The sequence below is a fragment of the Callospermophilus lateralis genome, chromosome 6 (genome assembly GCF_048772815.1).
Source record: "Callospermophilus lateralis isolate mCalLat2 chromosome 6, mCalLat2.hap1, whole genome shotgun sequence".
NCBI classification, from domain to species: domain Eukaryota; kingdom Metazoa; phylum Chordata; class Mammalia; order Rodentia; family Sciuridae; genus Callospermophilus; species Callospermophilus lateralis.
The window spans coordinates 29,898,402-29,904,705 of record NC_135310.1 but is presented as its reverse complement, the minus strand read 5'-3'; positions in this window follow the sequence as shown (position 1 = coordinate 29,904,705).

Below are 6,304 nucleotides of genomic sequence, written 5' to 3'. Positions count from 1 at the left end.
GGTGTCTACTTAGCAGCACTTCCTGTGGCAGGGATAAGGTGGGACTAATTCTTCTATTTCTCAAGGAAGATTTTGGCAAAGCTTCACAATCACAGCACCCACTGGGGAATATTTTTCCAAGGGTCTGTGCTAGTTATTTGGAGGCTAAAGATGCTTATTAATTCACTAAATATTATTGAGTGCTGCTATTTATAACTAACACAAACAGGCACTGAGATACAGACTTGCACAAGACAGTTGTGGCTCCTGCCCTCATGGAGTTTACAGTCTACTGAGTGAAACTAAGCGTTAAATAGGTATTGCACAAATAAGTTCTGAAAATGTGGGAATTGTTCATTCTCAGGGAAAACAAATATATTAAAGGAGCACAAACCAGGATTTAGGCTATTTTAAGAAAATTCTTTCTGAAGGGAGTTACAATTATGTTGTGGCCTGAAAAAGTTGGGAGATGGGGTTGTGAGGGTCACAGGCTAATAAGAGAGGTAGGATGTTGATGATAAAATACACATAATTAAAAATCCAATATACAAGTCTTTTTAAAATTTTTTTTTGTTGTTGTCAATGCATCTTTTATTTTATTTATTTGTATGCAGTGCTGAGGATCAAACTCAGGGCCTCACACACTCCAGGCAAATGCTTTACCATGAGCCACCACTCCAGCCTCCCAATACACAAATCTTGAATAGCTTATAAGGAACAAATGAGAAGCATGACAACTTCCCTGGTAAATTTCCAAGGCCTAATGATTAGAGAACATCCAAGTATATGTTGGTTTTCATTAGAGCCTCTGGTGAGTTTTTAAAACCAAGAAAACAAATTTGGGTTTGAGGGGTAGATGGTGAAGGGTAGATCATTCCAAAACCAAGAGTACACTGAAACAGGGTTACATTTTGAAGGCCACACTTGACATACCTACAGGAAGTTAGTAGGCCAAGTAAAATAATTTAAGAAATTAGAAATATGGTGAGGACAGAGGCTGGGTGTGCAGAACATACTGTGTGTTTGAGCTCTGGCACTGTGTTTCCTTCCCTTTTCTCCAGGGCTGAAGGGTTTGCTTGCTTCCCTTAAAAGGAGACAGCTTGAAAGTTGTGACTGAAGCACTAGTTCAATTTTCTAGATTATTCTATAAATTATAGCCAATGCTTTTGCTGTCCTACATGTAGCCATGCCACTGTATCCACATTGCCCTTAACTTCGTTTTGTTGTTGTTGTTGTTGTAGAACTTATTACCATCTGGAGATATCACTGGAAATTAAACACACACATACATACACACACACATTTATGCATATAATATATTCTCCACAACTAATTACTGAAATTGTGGTAAACATTAACAAGGACAGCTGCATTATAGAAACAAAAAGGGACTTAATCTGAGATTTAAGGAATTCCTCAGAAAATTGGGAATGGAACCACCATTTGACCCAGATCTCACTCCTTGGTTTATACCCAAAGGACTTAAAATCAGCATATTACAGTGATACAGCCTCACCAATGTTTATAGCAGCTCAATTCACAATAACTAGGTTATGGAACCAACCTAGGTGTCCCTCAATAGATGAATGGATAAAGAAAATGTGGCATATATATTCAATGGGATATTACTCAGCTTTAAAGAAGAGTAAAATTATGGCATTTGTCGGTAAATGGCTGGAGTTGGAGAATACCATGGTAAGTGAAATAAACCAATCCCACAAAACCAAAGGCTGAATGTTTTCTGTAATATGTGGATGCTAATTCACAATAAGGTGGGAGGTGCTAGGGAAGAATAGCATTACTTTAGATCAGGTAGAGGGAAGTGATGGGAGATAAAGAGAGGGGATGTGGGGGTAGGAAAGATAGTAGAATGAAACAGACATTAATACTGTATGTATATATGTGACTACATGACCAATGATTCTGCAACATGTATACTCATAAAAATGAGAAATTATATCCCATCTATGTATGATATATCAAAGTACATAAAAGCATTCTATTGTCATGTATAACTAATTAAAACAAATAAAAATTTAAAAAATAAGTTCATATGTCTAGATATATATAAATATATGCATATACACATATATGCATATGTATAAAAATTTTTTTCAGTTGTATGTCTCTTCTAGCAAACAAACTTCTTGTTTTCTCCACTACTATGTCCCTTGCACCTAAATAAGTGCCTATCATTTCATTTATATTTACTGAATAAATATATGAATGAACAAATAAGCTTATAAATAGATGTACAATTGAAGCAAGTATAAATTTATGCTATATTTGGGTCACCAATGAGAATCTAGAGATGTTTGAATATTATGCTGGTACTAAACAGAGCACTATCCATTCTTGTCTTGCTCACCCTTCTTAGCTGCTATACTGACATCTGATCATATTGGACCAATGCCTGCCTCAAAGACAGTTATCTGTAAATGGCAAAGTTATCTAGTAGATGGCTTGTAGCACAGCCAAGGATTAATCCCCATGTTGCATGGCACAATGGCAGAAATGGTTCATTAGCTCACTTTTAACAGCATTTCTCAACCTCTTTCTGCCTTGCTGCCTTCCCACTATAGAGGCAATAACAGCTCACCTTCCCAACCTTTGTGGCAGCTAAGTTTTGTTGTATGACATAGTTTTGGTCAGTGTGACATAAGCAAAAGTGTGTGTGTGTGTGTGTGTGTGTGTGTGTGTGTGTAGAGCATTATTTCATTGTTCATAGAAGGTAAGATGTGAACCAGACGTGGAGATACATATCTGTAAACCCCATTTACTCATGAGGCTGAGGCAGGATGATTTTAGACTGGAGGCCAACTTAGCAAGGCTGTCTCAAAATGAAATGAAAAACGATAAGGATGCAGCTTAGTGGTATAGTGCTTGCCTGGCATGCATGAGGCCCTGAGTTCAATGCCTTGTGCATAAATAAATAAAGAGGGATAGAGGCAAGAGGGGAGCTCATTGGCATTGAGCCTTTCGAAGTCTACCAGCTTTGTATGTAGACACATCGATGACTAACTCTGTAGGGGGCCTCTTGCAGCTGCAATAATATTGAAGATAAAAAGTCAATTATTAATCAATGGATGAAAGGAAAAAGAAATTATATTACACACACAGGAAAATTATTCAGCTTTTAAAAAAAGAATGAAATTCTGTCATTTATGACAATACAAATAACCTGGAGGGCCTTGTATTAAGAAAAATAAGCCAGGCACAGAAAGAGAAATAATTTATCATCTCATATATGGAGTCTAAAGATGTTTTGAACTCATAGAAACAGAGTAAAGGGAGAGATGGGGGATTGGGAATATGTTGGTCAAAGACACAAAATTTCAGTTAGACAATTCTAACTGGATTCATTCAAGAGATTTATTGTGGCTATAGTTAATAATAATGTATATTTTAAAATTGCTAAAAGTAGAGAGTCTCATCACACACACAAAATGATAAGTGTATGAGATAATATATGTTAAATAATTTGATTTAGCCATTTCATATTTAATATATATCAAAACAGTGTTTTACACCATAACTGTGTACAATTTTTTCTTGTAAGTTAAAAAAAAACAGAAAATGTAAATTTAAAATAAAGTCAATGGCTAAAAATGGAAAAATAGGAAGATTGAGTCATCCAGTCATTAATGAGCAGCTGAACCAATATCTGTGATCACCTACCTCTGGACTCTTGTAATGAGAGGAAAAAATAAACCCCTGTTGGTTTAAGTCACTGTCATTTTGATTTTATGTTGATTGTGCTGTACTTTTTTTCTTACCCAGGGTCATGCCACAATGAATCCATTCTCTTTCAGAGAATTGGAGTGGAAACCACAATGGAGAGGAGGATGGCACTGGGGGGAGGATGAAAAGAGAAAAGAAGAGGCCACAACCTCAAGAAACAGAGGTAGAGAACTAGAATAGTAAGCAAAAAGAATCATGTGGTGGAAGGAACAAGGACAAGACCTCAGTGAGGTCTGGCTTACAGCTGCAGCTGTGCTAGAGGTTTGGTGGAACTGTCTGAATGAACTCTGTGGTCCCTAGGGACTCATTGGTGACTCCTCTTCTGACTTTCCCCCACACATAGTGACAACATCTCTGGCAACAGGCTATTGGAGTGTCTGTTCCTTGCAATGAAAAGAGCCCAACAAACATAATTCTAACCATGTGTGCTTAGACTCAGGAAAAGGATAGCTACCATGTTCTTGAGAACACATTTCTCAACATCACACAAAACACTGGGCTGAAGAAAAAAAACAATAGTTGCTAAAAAGAACCAAGAAACCTAAAGAAGTATGCATTTTGTCCTTGGTGCCTTGTTACTTCCTCTTTCAGTGTGTCTTCCTCTCTATGCTGAAAGGGAAGTTGCCACTTCAATGTCCAATGTCCTCTCTCTGTTGGTGACACCCAAGTCCCCCATACTCTGAGAATACATAGCACTGCCCTGATTCATAAGGCCTTAGTTCCTCTCTCCAACTTGATCTTTTATCATCATATAGGTAAATAATTCTGTATTGTGTAGGCAGATGTTCTTAGGTGGCTCTGGATAATGATGGTTGAACAAATTAATTTATTAACATCAATATTGGATAACCATTTAGGGGTTAGCACTCTAAAATATATGTTTTAGCATTGTAACAGTTTTTAACTAACAAAACAATGAATTTCCAATAGTGATGTTGGAAGTCTTGACAGAAAAGTAGAGAATAATATATTTTGCCTTGGGAAAAGAGGCCTTTTGGGTGCCTTACAAATCACATGACAGCTCACTTTCAAAAGGCAGGTCTAGCTTACATTAGTGAGTACAAACTAGCAACTTGATGACTGAAGTCAACCAGCAGATATGTTTTGTTTGGTTAACAGAGAAAATCTCATTTTCATTGATGCTAGACAAGGTCATTCACATTTTTTTTTAAAATCTCACGTGTCTATATTTATTGCTGTTATCTTGAATGCCAACACTAGTGACTAGAGCAGAGAAGATTATTTATTTACAGAAAATACTCATGCCTGCACCTTTTTTTTCCCAATTGTTACCCCAGAGGTCATGCAATTAGAACCAAAATGTGTCATCCTACACATTTTGGTGTATACAGAAGTCAAAGAAACCATCAAATATGAATCTGGTACTGGAGGCAGTGATGCATGCCTATACTCCTATCTTCTCTGGAAGCTGAGGCAGGAGGATCCCAAGTTCAAGGCTAGCCTGGGCAACTTAGACCCTGTCTGTAAAGAAAAAATAAAAAAGGGGTGGGGATGTAGCTCAGTAAAATAAAATAAAATCTGGAGGTGTATGTGTGCATGGACCTTCCCCCTCTGAGATATGAAGAGAAATATTTTGTTCCCTAGTATAAACAGTTTCTCCTTGGGAATACAAAGAAGGATCTAAGTGTTTACCCTTTGGAATATAAATAAATTTCTCCACAGGAAAGATAAGGCCAGAACTCTAGCTTTACCTCCTAGAGATGTCTTCATGGCCCTAGGGGTTCACTCCTCCTTGAGATGAAAACACACTTACTTTGGGGAAGGTAAATCTCTCTGGAATTCTCATTAGCTAATCACTCTTCAATTAATTCCAGGCTTGGCCTTTCAACTCAGATCCCAAATCTCAGTAAAAATCATGCAGAAATAGAATACTTTGCCTATGTTGGCTGAACCACAGGCCTACCATCTTAATTGTCTCATGAGCTGCTTGACTTGTGTGGCCTTCTTGGTTCTGATTATAGGCATTTGCCTCTGATGAGATTTAGGAACATGCCACTCCCAAATATGGCACTTTAGATTTGAGGAGACAGCAGAAGCAGAAAGGACTCCCTGACCTCTTCCCCTTCTCCTCTGAAGTAGACCATGAAAGAATGATCTTCTTTTGAAGCAAGTCATGAGGTAGAATAGAAGAGATAAAGGCATGTTGAAAGGAATAAAAAGGAGACTACAATTTTAATCTAAAAGTCTTGTGCTTAAATTCCTCATACCTTCACTTCCAAGGTCAGTTTTTCCTCAGGCCCTTTACTCTCAAATTTCTGAGAATTCTACGGAGCTTTACTCATTATCTTCAACTTTCTGGAAATTCACTATATACATGTCCATTACTGCATACATTTTAAAAAATAGATTGAACAAATTAAGATATGAAACCTATAATATAGCGTATTTCCCCAGTGTTATCTAATGATCCAACAGTGGGGAAGACATCAACCTAAGGATCCCGAGAACTGCCATACCACCACAAAATATCTTGTGATCACCAGAATGATGTCATCCCCACGTACCTTCCCATGTCCACCACTCACAAGATTTCCTTTAAGAGTCTGAGGCTGAAAAGCCTGTA